At 35.0% G+C, this 14,607-nt stretch overlaps 1 protein-coding gene across 1 annotated transcript in view; it reads left to right on the top strand.

Annotated features, from left to right (window-relative positions):
* LOC129777103 (homeobox protein 5) overlaps positions 1–14,607 on the top strand; it is a 399,412-nt gene that overhangs the window by 52,895 nt on the left and 331,910 nt on the right. The gene's annotated exons all lie outside the window — the stretch shown is intronic.

Genomic DNA, 14,607 nt, shown 5'->3' with positions numbered 1-14,607 from the left:
CGAAGTTACCCTGTATAGCGACCTTGGTCTTGAGACCATGAAAACTATAAAAAACAAATACAATCAATGATAACGGAAGCAAAATTTAAATTTTCTGCAAATAAATAGACGCAATGATTGGCTTCAATTTAATATGTGAATTATTAGAATGGGTTCAGTAGTTCAAAAGTTATGATTTTTTGAAAAAGGTTATTTTAGGAAAAAGCGAAAAAAAGTGATTTTTCGAACCACCCTAAAATGGAAATGGTTACCCTAACGAAAAAATTAAAAATACGGGTCTAATTGTTTGCGATGAAGAACAAATATACCGCTTTTCACGGAAATTTGAAAACCACTATATAGAACCACTATCGCATGGAATGGCTGAAGTGTTATAATACAGAAAAGGTTTGGATATGTACTAAATAATCATCTGGTGGTTGATTAAAAGTTAGCTCAAATGAGGGGCGCATTGACGTAAACTACGCAAACTACTGTAAGTCATGAAAAAGACAATTTTATTTATATGTTTGGAAACATTTGAATACCTGTTTTGACAGAGGTGCATTGAACTAGAGCATTAAAAAAAGTGGACAAACCAACATCATTTACCCTATATAGCAGGGGTGGCCAAACTTTTTGGCATCGCGGGCGACTGATTGTTCAAATGTCAGGCTGCGGTCTACCAACGTTGACTGTATCAAAAAGTCATTACAAAATGAATGTAGTACTAGACAATAAAACATAGTTTTAATCCTCCTGCACTCGCGTGCAAAATCATAATTCGTATTTTACAGACTGTGCGTGTCTCTGCAATTTTGCATTTTTTAACTTTTTTTAAAGTAAAAAAAGATATAATTAAATGAAAAAACTCAAGAAAATATTTTTCTTCAATTTCATTTAGTTTGTCATAATCATGTAATTCAGTTTCCTTAAAACAAGATTATTGATTCTTGACCGAGACTGTGAGATGTTTTATGAAAGGAAAAACATAGGTCATACTAATAAATTGCATTACTTTATCTGCCGTTCTACGCATAGTTGTCCCATGTTCCAAAATCAGCAACTGAGAAAAACGCAATCAAAGTTTTCTCGCATATTTGTCTACCAAAAGCTTTAAGCATTTCAATTTAGCAATACACCGGGGTTTTTAGAAGCACTATACTATTGTTTTATGAAATTTGATGAGATCCTCTCACTGAATCAATCAAGCTTGATTACGGGTTTAAAAATTCATGGTGGGACTGTTGTGCCTAGAATATCAACATGGGACAATTGAACTTGATGTTGTTTTTTGATATACTGGGGACGAACAATTTTTTTTTGTTTTTCCGAAAGATCATGCATAGAAACATCGTTGTATGAAGAAATGAGTGATCTGCAGCACCTTCGCAGAATAGAAATCTCATTGTTATTAGGAATTCGCTAACGAGGTGTACACGTGTTCTGTTAAAGTTTTTCTTATTTGTTTGAAAATTAGTTCGTTCTTTCAAACCAGAAATGAGTGCTTTAGCCCTGCTGAAAGTGTGACATGAAATTCTTGCACTTGAACCGATTTATTCGATATGGATCTACAAAAAATACATGGTGGGACAGTTATGAATAGAATATCAACATGGGACAATTGAGCTCGATGTTGTTTTTTTTAAAAGCTGGGAACAAACTATATGTTTTCTTGTGTTTTTCCGTAAGATTATGCATAAAAACAACGTGAAAGAAAAGTGAAAATCGTGAAAAAGTAACATGGGACAACTATGCGTAGAACGGCAGTTATGTTCTGTAAAGTTTCATCAATTAATATCGTTGAATTTTTTTGAGGATATCGTCATTTATGAACATACAAAGCAATTATTTTCCATAAAAATACACCCGAGATGATTATCATATTCCTCAATTACCTAGAGGTAAATGGTCATCCATTAGTAACATGACAGTATTGTATCTTCGTGTGAACGCTTACTCCAATTTTCCAACATGCTATGCATAGCTGAGTGACCAAATTTGAGTCTACATTTTCGCTGTTGGATGTTTCCGTGTCAACGAGAAGCCGACCCGCACGAAGCAATGAAATATCGCAGCCGCAAGTAGTGAATCCATTCGAAATGACGAAATGACCCAAATCAGTCAACGCCGTGTAACTGAGAATTGGGCATCTCCCAAACTTCATTGTGGAGTATTTTGGGAAAAGATCTTGGGCTACATTCTTACAAGATCAAATTGACTCAAAAACAAAAGCCACTTGACCATATGGAGCACCGAAACTTCTCCGATTGAGCTCTGGCGAATTTTGAAGAAAATTATGATTTTCATCACAAAATCATCTTTAGCGATTTGGCTCATTTCTGGCTAAATGGCTAAGAATGGTCAACAAATCAAATATGCGTTATTGGTCGGAAGTAAACCTTGATGCTCTCCAAGAAACACCATTGCATTCGCCAGCAACTTTATAAGAGTTCAGAGACAACATCCAACGCGAAATTCACCACATTCCGGTCAAAAAGTATGGCCGAGTAGCGGACAATTGAGTTCAACGAATTGATCATCTTAAACGGGTCGTGGTGGTCATATGAAATTTAAACTCACTATCTCAAAAATCCGGTGTTCTTTAAAAAAAAATGACAAGTTCTTAATGAAACTATCTATCGGAAATATTGGCCCCTTTAATTTAAATTGAAGATCGATTAGATCCCAATAACTATTAGACTGAACAAATTTTCGTATTTTGTGAATCGATAGAATCTTATCGAATCGAGTTATTTCTCGAATGTCGGCGAATTGCATTTTTTTTAACTCGCTGAAATGTTCCCCAGCTGTTTGGTAACAAGCAAACCAAACAGCTTAAAAAAATATGCCGACAGCTTTCACCGGATAGAAACAAACAGCAACATACAGCTTATCATAGCTTATCATAGTATCACAGCTTAAAATTAAAGTAACAATACTTCATTAAAACTCGCATTCGCAGTCTTCAAAGGTGAAATTTTGTCCAAAAAAATAGTTTATGTTAATTGTAAGGTTTCGAAAATCAATAGAAAAAATTGTGTTTGTTTCCGGATGTTTCCAGCATTCTCAATTGGCCATTTAACAAATGATATATCTGGAGAAAACCGTGTTGAAATTGTTTCTAGTGACAATTTTTTGCAAGTTATGGTCGAACAACTGAAACTGATAATTTAGAACGATTGATAACACCTGCCAAAACGGCTAATGCAATTGGCAACCATTTCGCTAGTTCACCCAATCTGGACCAGAACATTACAAGTCCATTTGAAGCTTCAGTGAATGATACTGTATTGACGTATTGACTGCTATTGACAATACCCATTCTGCGCCTCAAGAGAAAACGGGAACTTTAATGAAGAATTATCTACTTTTCCAACTAAACACTTTAGAAAATGATCACGGCAAAAGGTGGAAGGAATATTCAAATCCAGCTGGCGGGCGCCTAGAAATACCTACGCGGGCGACCGATAGACCGCGGACTACCGTTTGGCCATCCCTGCTATATAGAATAAGTAAATAAATTTGAAAAAGGCGTTTGATTTTTCAAAGATCGATTCAGGCAAGATAGATTTTTTGGTACCGATATCATAAGTGAATCGATCCCTACGCCGTTTAGAAAATCTATTCGTCAAGATCGATCTTTTTATAATGATCGCCCAATCCTAGTATGCATTGAAAAATGGACTAACTTCGGTTGGTGATAAAATAAAACTATAAAATCTAATTCAATGGACCAAATTCTCCTTAAATCCTACTTTTTTTGGGCCTACTACAAAAATGCATCGACGCCCTTATCAATTGATTTGCAGCAGCCTTGACGGAAAATGTGAAACAACTACGTCCGGTACTTTTTTCGAACTGTCAGTTTCTCCCTAGAGCGCGAAAAAGTTGGACATCGTGAGGCACTTCGAGCCCACCGGATATAGCCGATCCGGCATTTACTGCGCAACCGTAAAGTGCAGCAGAAGCTGAAGATGTAGATCGAGAGCAAGATAGCCTTATCGTCCCGCGCCAGGAGGTCAAGTTCCGAGTATTGTTTCGGAAATGCTAAAAATAAAAACTATAGGTATAGTTTTGAGTAGATATTAGATATTGTAGTATTAGTATCATTAGGGCACTTATGTTCAGACCTGTTGATAGTAATGAATGAATGGACTATGAAAATGGGAAACCTGCTGCTTTTGCTTTTGTATTATTGAAATCGTAATTCAATTCGGATTCTTATTTTAAAGAGTATATTCGCGTAGACGGCATTAAGCTTCGTGTGCTTTCATTGAGAGGCGGAAATAATTATGGATTTTCAGATGGAATAAACATGCTTTCAAAATAAAAATGATTAATGAAAAATGGCTGCTACTATGCCGGTCTTTCTCGGCTAATTCAGCGATTTTGTCGCAATTTTCGACCACAGGCCTTCCGGAGCGTGGCGCATCTTCGACGACCTCTACACCAAAACGAAAACGTTGAAACCATCGTTGTGCGGTGGAAATGGAAACTGTATCGGGTCCATAAACTGCACAAATTTTATTGGCAGCTTGAGATGCATTTTTGCCTTTGTCATAGTAGTACTGTAAAATATGTCGGATTTTCTCTTTATTTTGCTCCATATTTGTGACACTAACGACACTCACGAACGACTTAACCAAACAAAACACTGTCAAGGAATATTATATAGCGCCTTTACCTTTTAAATACCTTTCCAACAAGCTATAGTATGACTCGATACAATGAATACAACTAGAACTACGCGCTTACAACGACACCTACCGGAAATACCGCAGGACTTTTTTGACAGCCTAATATGATGAAATAAGAATTCTTTTTTTTGGAAATTGCAAAAAACATATTAAACGAAAACTGTGTCTGATGATTATTTTATATTATAATGGTAATTATTTGTGGAACAAACAGGAAATGCATCGACAAATGGTTAAGTGAGTGTCGGGACTACATGTGTTAGGTAATCAAACAACATGAAGTAGAAAATTTTAATTCAAACTTTTATAATTTTACATATCACTTGATCCTTCTGATCTGATAGAGAATAAACTACGTTGAACTACCGGCGGGACTTCGAATATTTTTTTTTAGAAAACCTAATAAATGCATCATTTATGGAAAATTTGGTCGAATGAAAAAATCTTTTGTATTTTTTTCAATCGCCATCTAAAATTAGTCCATTTATTTAAAGGAATGCGTTATCTTTCATCCGATGCATCCGATGTTCGATAAGTCGTTGTATTATTCATTCCTGGACAGTATATTCCTATTCCTGTGATAATTAAATGCTCAAATAAAAACAAGCTAATTGTAGAGCCAGAATTGAAAATTCTGCACGCCACCGTGATTACCCAACGGTATAAAAACAACCCTTATCCAGGTACATCATTATTTCTAGCTGCAATACGCCCGCAACGGGCGCCAGCGGAAAAAAATGCACCGAGCCGCGCACAAATTTTAAATATTTGAAATGCAATAGAGAGAATAATTAATAATTTTCGTTTATGCTCGCTTTGCTTTCCGCTCATAAAGCACGCGCCTTTTGATTCAGCAAGCGGGCGCCGTTTTTTCTTCTTCTCCCTACTTTTAACTGTTGCCGAGGGCTATTAATTATTCTCTAGCTGCACTAGTTCTTCCAGCCCCAACCAAGTCAGAGAGTGGCGATGCACTTGCCATCATCATAATCATAATATACATACTATGTACCGAAGCCGACGATCCGTAAGTTGGCGCACATATGCAACTGTGTGTCTAGCCGGGCGGGCAAGGCAGGAACTCAAAAACACCGCTCAGTTGATCACCACCTCAACATTAAACCTGCGCGAAGTAGGCCTACATGTGCAGGGAGGCGAATTTGCGCACCTATTGCTCATAAACTCGTAACAATCCACCCACCCGTTGCATGAGGAAATTACATGCATCCTCGGAAATGTGCGCCTTACCTCCTCCGTTGTTATCTACGGAGAGACGGCGAGCGGAAGAATTTGCCCAGGTGGATGAGTTTCTAGCGGGATCACAATCGACACGAACGTCAGGAATCGTGATTCTAGTGTTTCAGTGTTGCCAGGAACGACTTTCACTGGATGTGTCTTCGAAAAACTACACTTGAGGAAAACTGTGAGAGTATGGCTTCTAACATTCATGATACTGTTTCACACAAAAGGTAGGATATACCTGACAAAAAACATAGCATTAATTATAAATATAATCAAATACAACACAGAAATATACTAAAATACGTTATTTTCATACTAGTAAAGTTATAAACTATCACCACCCTTTTTTGTTACACAAAAAATTGCTGTATAAATTTTTCGTAAAAGTCGAACATAAAAAAATTTGGACATATTCAAAACGCTACCACTACGGGATCTATCTAGTCTAGAAATTCTAAAAAAAACGAATTTTTAAACGGTTTTATTTAGCTTGTCCTGTAATCTGTTCGTATGTTTGTATGTTTGTATGTTTGTAACTTGTTTGTCTGTAGCGCTGACCCACATTAATAGAAATTTGATCCCTTTTCTGTTGACCGATTGATCTGAAATTTGGAACACACCTTTATCTCTGTAGTCATTATAAAACAGCGTATTTCATGATCTTGAAAATCCAAGATGGCGGCCGCTACGAAACGGCAGATCACATATTTTCTCAAAACCTCATCGATATAGGTTCTCCAAAACCCCATCAATATCAAATAAAGGACTTGACTAGTAGAACACAGTTAAAGGGTGTGTCACATCGAATTGCATCACGGAAAAAACGCTGTAGAAATTTAATTTTTAGGAATTATATCTTCAGCTTTCGCTTATAATCAGATAAGAGTGTATAGATCACGTTGGCCATGCTTCACTGTCAATTTTTCGTAAATTTGGAAAAATGTCGTCGAACGAAGAAGAGCGTCGTGAATTAATCCTGCGCACTCATTTCGAGAATCAGGAGTTGTCACATCGGGACATCGGTAAGATGCTGGGAATCGTCCAATCCACGGTCAGCAGAGTACTAAAACGATACTTCGAGAACCTAACCATCGACCGGAAGGTGAAGAACGGCAAAAATGGATGCTCCGTCAGTGAAAAAGATCACAAGCGCGTAGTTAAGCAGTTTAGACGTGATCCGACAAGTTCGGTCCGGGATGTCGCCAATAAGCTGAATTTGTCAAGTTCATTCGTCCAGCGGACCAAGCAGCGGGAGGGCCTGCGTACATACAAGGTTCAGAAGGCTTCTAACCGCGACGAAAGGCAAAACATGGTGGGGAAGACGCGAGCCCGGAAGCTGTACACCGATATGCTGACGAAGCCGCATTGCCTGGTAATGGACGACGAAACCTACGTCAAAGCGGACTTTCGTCAGCTGCCGGGCCTGTTGTTCTTCTCCGCAGAGGACAAATTCAGCGTTCCGGAGGAGATTCGCAAGCAGAAACTATCCAAGTTTGCCAAAAAGTACATCGTGTGGCAAGCGATCTGCTCTTGCGGAAAGCGGAGCGCCCCCTTCGTGATGACCGGCACGGTAAACGGGCAGGTTTACCTTAAGGAGTGCCTACAGAAGCGCTTACTACCACTATTGAAGCAGCACGAGGGCCCGACCATCTTCTGGCCGGATCTCACTTCGTGCCACTAGTCAAAGGACGTGTTGGAGTGGTACGAAGCCAACGGGGTCACCTTCGTGCCAAAGGAAATGAACCCGCCCAACGCGCCGGAGCTTCGCCCAATAGAGAAATATTGGGCGATTATGAAGCAGGCCCTCCGGAAGAACCCAAAAGTTGTCAAATCGGAGGCAGACTTCAAGAGAAAATGGATTTCTGTTCAAAAAAAACTACAACCTGACGTTGTACAGAACCTTATGGACGGGGTAAAGTGGAAGGTGCGAGCATACGGGCTTGGGCTCGAAGTATGAATAAAAAGAAAATGCCAAAAGTTGTTTAATAGTTTTTATTTTACTGTCTAAAATTTTCAAAAGGATCGGTCTACTGGGCGAATTTCTACAGCGTTTTTCCCGTGATGCAATTTGATGTGACACACCCTTTATTTATGACAAATGCAAATCCAAAATGGTCACCATCACAAAATGGCACCATAAAATTTTTTTCTCAAAACTCGATCAATATGGGTATCAAATGAAAGGGCTTGACTAGTAGAATACAGTTATTCATGAAAAATGCAAATTCAAGATGGCTACCACTACAAAATGGCGGACTACATATTTTCCCAAAACCCTATTTTTATGGGTATAAAAAGAAAGGGCTTGACTAGTAGAACACAGATATTCCACTACAAAATGGTGGACTACACATTTTCTCAAAACCCTATTATTATGGATATCAAATGAGAGGGCTTGACTAGTAGAACACAATAATTTATGAAAAATGCAAATCCAAGATGGATTCCACTACAAAATGGCGGACTACATATTTTCTCCAAACCCTATTATTATGGGTATCAAATGAAAGGGCTTGACAGTTATTTATGACAAATGCAAATCCAAGATGGCTGCCACTACCAAATGTCGGGCTACATATTTTCTCAAAACTCGATTAATATGGGTATCAAATGAAAGGGCTTGAATAGTAGATTACAGTATATCATGAAAAATCCAAATCCAAGATGGCCGCACTCACAAAATAGTAAATTACTTTATTGAACGGTTTTATTTAGCTTGAACTGTTTGTATGTATGTTTGAATGTATGTAGGGTTATCCCACATTAATAGAAATAAGAACTGATCGAATTTATAAAACACCTTTATCTCTGCTGTCATTTTAAGGGGGTGTTCTAGTGTCGAGACACGAATTTCGTTCGTTTTTTCGTGCTTCGTAAAAATAAAACAAATAAAATTTGTACTATCCATTATATCATTATTTATCCATCTATCTTTCAACAATAAAACAAAAATTGAATAGAGAAAAAATATACATAACTAGAATAGTTAAGATCTGATGAAGTGAGATGGTTCAAAAAAAAAGGTTGTGCCATGGCGTACACGATTCTAGCCCTTCTGGTTATCTGAAACAAAAAAAAAATCGAATAGATTCTGAATCAGTAAAGATGCCGCTTTCGCATGAACCTCGGACAAGTCAAAAACCTCTTTTTTGATAAAATGGCGGCCGTTTGAAAAACAAAATGGGGTTCAAAATGTTTTTTCTTACGTTTCCCGATTTTTTAAAATTAGTAAAATTTAGAAAATATCCCTTTTTAGAGATTTATGCGATAGAGAGATGCCTGCAAATTGTATCCATACAAATTCGACCCAAATCGGTTCAGTAGAACTTGAGACATCGTGTACGCCAGCTTGAAAAAAGCTAGTTTCGGGAAAAACGCGTTTGAAGTTCAGGTTAGATACCGAATCACTAAAATGACTCTAACTCGTTAAATAATAGGATTTTCGATATGTCCTTTCTAGGGTATATTCTTGAATGCCTAAACTACATAAATATGAAAAAAAAAGATTTTTTCAAAGTTCTACACTAGAATACTGCCTTAAAACTGCTTATCTTGAAAAATCCACTTATCATCATCTCAAAAAAAAAAAAGGTTGAATGAGATATGTGTATCAAACGAACGAACTTGACTTGGAGAACACACTATGTATTTTCCGCAATCCACTCAATATCGGTATCGAATGAAATTATTTGGCTGATAGAATACATTACAATGATTTTATTGTAGAGAAATATTCTAATGAAACAGATAATATACTAAAAACTAGAAATAAAATTAGTAAAAAAACTTTTTAAGTTAAACGGTTTGAATGTGATTAAACATTATCATGTCCTAAAAGCTAGTAAATAATTAGGCAAGTAGCAGTTAGCAGTTATCACACCTCTCCTTAATTAGTCTAGGGCATTGATAAGACTAAAATAAAATCGTGGGGCACGTTGCATTTGTCCCAAAATTTCATGAACATGACGGTATAAAACAAAAAAAAATATGAAAAGGGCCCATTTACTACTAAAAAGACAATAAATTAGAAAATTTTTTTTTTGAATATCTCGAGAATGGCTGCATTTTGAAGGAGATTAGTAATGAGCTTTTTTGTTCTACATCACGTCAGGATTCATAATTTGTGGCTAAAAATGATTGGTAACATACAAAAATTCAAAGTTTTGAAAATTCATAAAAATTCGATGTTCCGCATAGTTCGTTAAAAATAGTTTTATCACCTTGGACTTATTTTTTCAATTTCCTACATGGTTTTTATTTTATATGAAAAAATTTAAAAAAAATTAAATATACATATATTTTAGATATTGCAAATTAAAGTTTTTTTTTGTAAATAAAAAAAGGTACTATTTTTTTCTCAGTGTATATTTTTTCATGTTTAAATATCCATACTCTATAACTCTTTCTAAGACACTATTTTGGTACATCTCATAGTCCTGCAACCCAAACGGAATACAAACTTTCATTCGAATCAAAAATACATGTCTGCATTTTCAGGACGATTTCATTTGGAATGACCCTATACTCTTTGAGGTAGCCTCATAATTTTGGCTATAAATTTCCAACGAAATCGAATATCGAAAAATCCTTCAAGGACAACATTTCTGAGGGTATGAGCTGATCTTCTAATTGATCCTTTAAAATTACCTTTTTGCTTTAAGTTTCCTAGTACTCTAGTACTTTCATTATAATATAAAATTATTTTCTGATACAATTCTCGTTCATGATCATTTAGTTACTTGCAAATAACATGTTTCTCCGTTACATGGAATATACGTTTGATATAGAAAATATAATAAAATGAAGACAGCTCAAATCGGACTATTATCGAGTGTTGCGCTTATAAACACATTTTGCGGTTCATATCTTTATATAGTAAGGAGTGCGTTTTTTCACCTGAAAATGCATTTCCACTCTCGAAAAAGATCAAATTCCTTAGCGTAAACATAAAATGGACTAAAAACCAGTAGAGAGGGGTGAGGAGTGTCAAACCATCATAGAAATATTTCTTGCCCCCAGAAACCTGCACATGACAAATTTGATTCCATTTGCTTGATTAGTTCTCGAGTTATGCAAAAATGTTTGTAGATTATGTATGACAGTCCCTCTTAGATAGGAGGGAGGAGTGTCGTATCATCATAGAAGCATTTATTGTTCCCTAAAACATTAACTTGCCAAATTTGGCTTCATTTGCTCAATTAATTTTCGAGTTATGCAGAAATTTGTGTTTCATTTGAATGGCAGTTTCCTCCTTATAGAGGAGCGAGGGGTCTCGAACCATCATAAGAACCTTCCCCGGCCCCAAAAACCCCTACATACAAATTTTCACGCCGATCGGTTCAGTAATTTCCAAGTCTATAAGAATCAGACAGAGAGACACAACTCTGTTTATATACACAGCCATTCCGTGCCAAACCGATATAGTGGTTCTCAGATTTTCATGAAAAGTGGTAGTTTTGTTTTTAATTGCAAAATATTAGACCCGTATTTTTTTTATTTTTTCGTTAGGGTGACCATTACTATTTTAGGGTGGTCCGAAAAATCATTTTTTTCAACTTTTTCCCAAAAATGATTTTTGTTCCAAAAATTCATACCTTTTGAATCACTGGACCGATTTAGATGATCGACATATGAAATTGAAGTCAATGAACTAGCCTTTTGTTAAACTATTTATTGATTTTGCAAAAACAATGGATTTTGTTTTCGTAATTATTGATTGTAGTTGTGTTTTTCTTGTTTTCATGGCTTTGGACTAGAGGACTTTATATATATAATTTTCATATTTTTCCTTCAAAGCTAAGGATTTTTTATATAAAACATTTCGATGTCAGAGATGCTTTTTTTTCGTTTCTGAAATATAATTTTTCAAAGTTAACCGGTGGTCCAAAAAATCATTTTTCTCCTTTTATCCAAAAATGACTTTTTGCAAAAAATCATAATATTTGAACTACTGAACCGATTAAGATGATCGACAGATTAAATTGAAGCCAATAAGCTAACCTTCTTTATATCACACATGTGGGAAGACTGGATCCTAGTTACGTAGGAATATTGATCGAAGACTTAAAACATGTTAAATTTGAAAAACCATATCTCAAAAACGAAAAAAAATAGCATCTCTGATATCGAGATATGTTATGTGAAAAATCATCAGCTTTCCAGAAAAAATATAAAAAATATAGCGCCCTTTATCTTTAACCGAGAAAACTACGAAAAACTGACACAATCAATAATTACAAAAACGAAAATCAAAATTTTTCCCAAAAGTTATATTTTTTTCAAAAAAAAAAACTAACTCATAAGCTTCAGTTTGATATGTCGATCATCTGAATCGGTCCAGTAGTTCAGAACTTATGAATTTTTGTAATGGGAAAAATGTAGAAAAATTGTTTTTTCGAACTATCGGTTAACTTTGGAAAATCATATCTTGAAAACGAAAAAAGTAGCATCTCTGATATCGATATGTTATGTAAAAAATCTTCAGCTTCCAAAAAATATATGAAAAAATATAGCGCCTTCTAGTCCAAAGCTATGAAAACAACAAAAAACGACTACAACCAATAATTACGAAAACAAAATCCATTTTTTTGCTGGTTCAATATTTTTTGATGAAAGCTCATTGAAAAAATGAAAATAATTATGAATGAATTAAACTTTTGAAAAAAGTCATTTTGAAAAAAAAAAGGAAAAAGTTGGTTTTTTGGACCACCCTAAAATGGAAATGGGCACCTCAACGAAAAATTTAAAAAAAAACGGGTCTAATGTTTTACGATATGGAACAAAATGACCACTTTTGACGAAAATCTGGAAACGATTATATCGGTTTGGCGTGGAATGGCTGTATATTAGGGTGGCAATGGATGTATGCAAAAACTTCATCATCGAATTTCGAAAACCGACCATTTACATTTTGTTTATTGGGCCAAAAAAAAAAAGATCTGTGCAAAGTTTCAGCTAAATCGGACATGATTTAAGTGTGCCTCAAAACGAAAATCTTCCAAGGGGGGAGTAAAGGAAATTTTGGACATGGTTTAGGGGTGCCTCAAAGCACTCAAAGTTCCATCGAAATGAAGAAAAAAACATAGACGTTTGCACAATTTTCGAACTCAAACTTGGCAAAAAATAGATCTCAGTCCTCGAGATCCCGTCATCAAACTACTCTTTCGGGGTTTCCAAATCGAATATACATGATGGTTTGGGGAGTGCTATCCTCGGAAGGTCGTCTTATTCTTATAAACAAACAAAAGAATAATTCAAAAACATGTTCAATTTCATGCCAACATGCCAATTCGTCTTCCAATTTATAAAAAAGAAACATCTCAGTTTTTCGAGCAACAACTTTTCCATATTTTCTTTGAAAAAAATACAACTTATCCTAATTTTGTTTAAAGTTAAGATAGCGATATAATGCATTCGACGAAGTTTTAGATTTTTTTTAAATATAAACTTTTGTCCAAGACATCAACTTTCTATCTTTTATAGTTTTTGGAATATAAGTTAGTTTTGTATGAAGACTCCTGAAAAAAATAATGTTTTGCTCGTACCATTTTTGTACCATTTTGTGCCATTCTCTGACCAACAAAAAGTTGGTCAGAGAATGAAATGTAGGAAATTATTTTGGTTTTCATCATAAATTATCATTGTTAAAAAAAAATTAAAATTAAAATTCATTTTTCTTGAAAACATATGCTTTTAAAATTCTGAAAAAAATTGATATAAATAGCTCTTAAAATTTCCAACAAATTTTCCATGCATCGGACGATGGGCACATTTACATGGAAAAAGTTTTTCGAACAACAACTTTTTCATGTTTTTCTTTGAAAAAGTGTTATTAATGTTCTATCCGTTACGTTTCTATGTATAAACTATCGCAAATTGCATGATCTGCTAACTTTTCTCTATTTAGAAACATGTCAAGAACATGTCAAACGTGAGGATTTACACACAAAAATGTTACGAGCAAGACATTATTTTTTTCAGGAGTCTTCATAAAAAAATGACTTATATTCCAAAAACTATAACAGATAGAATGTTGACGTCTTTGACAAAAGTTCATGTTTTAATAAGATCTAAAACTTTGTCGAATACACTATATCGCTATCTTGACTTTGAACAAAATTAGGATTAGTTGTATTTTTTTCAAAGAAAACATGAAAAAGATGTATGAAAGACTTGTTGGAAATTGTAAGGGCTATTCATATATATATATTTGGGAATTTTAAAAAAATACGTTTTTGAGAAATATGAATTTAAATTTCGCTGCCAAAAAAGTTATTTATTTTGGCAGCGAATTTTTTTTCCAAAAAATGTTTGGTATTTTTTTTTGTAAAAATTTAAACAATTTCCTACATTTCATCCTTTGCCATGAATTTTGTAGGTATCATAGTTTTTATGTTATAAATTTTTGTAAAAAAGTTAAGAAAAAAAATTTGGTTTTTCCAAAAAGTAGTTTAATTATTTTTCGAATATCTCAAGTATGGAAAGTTGCTTAAATGACCCTTGTCTTTACACCCACAAAGTATCACTGCTATCTGAAATGGTGCTGCCAATGGCCAGTCCAGTTGGCATGAAATTCGTCTATATCTCAGAAAAAAAATATATGAATAATCCTTACAGTTTCCAATAAGTCATACATCTGTAGATGGGCACTTCTACAGGGAAAAAGTTTTTACAACGATAACTTTTTCAT

The sequence above is a fragment of the Toxorhynchites rutilus genome, chromosome 3, assembly GCF_029784135.1.
Source record: "Toxorhynchites rutilus septentrionalis strain SRP chromosome 3, ASM2978413v1, whole genome shotgun sequence".
Taxonomy (NCBI): domain Eukaryota; kingdom Metazoa; phylum Arthropoda; class Insecta; order Diptera; family Culicidae; genus Toxorhynchites; species Toxorhynchites rutilus.
Note: the sequence above shows the minus strand (reverse complement) of the source record. Positions and strands in the feature narration are given on the sequence as shown.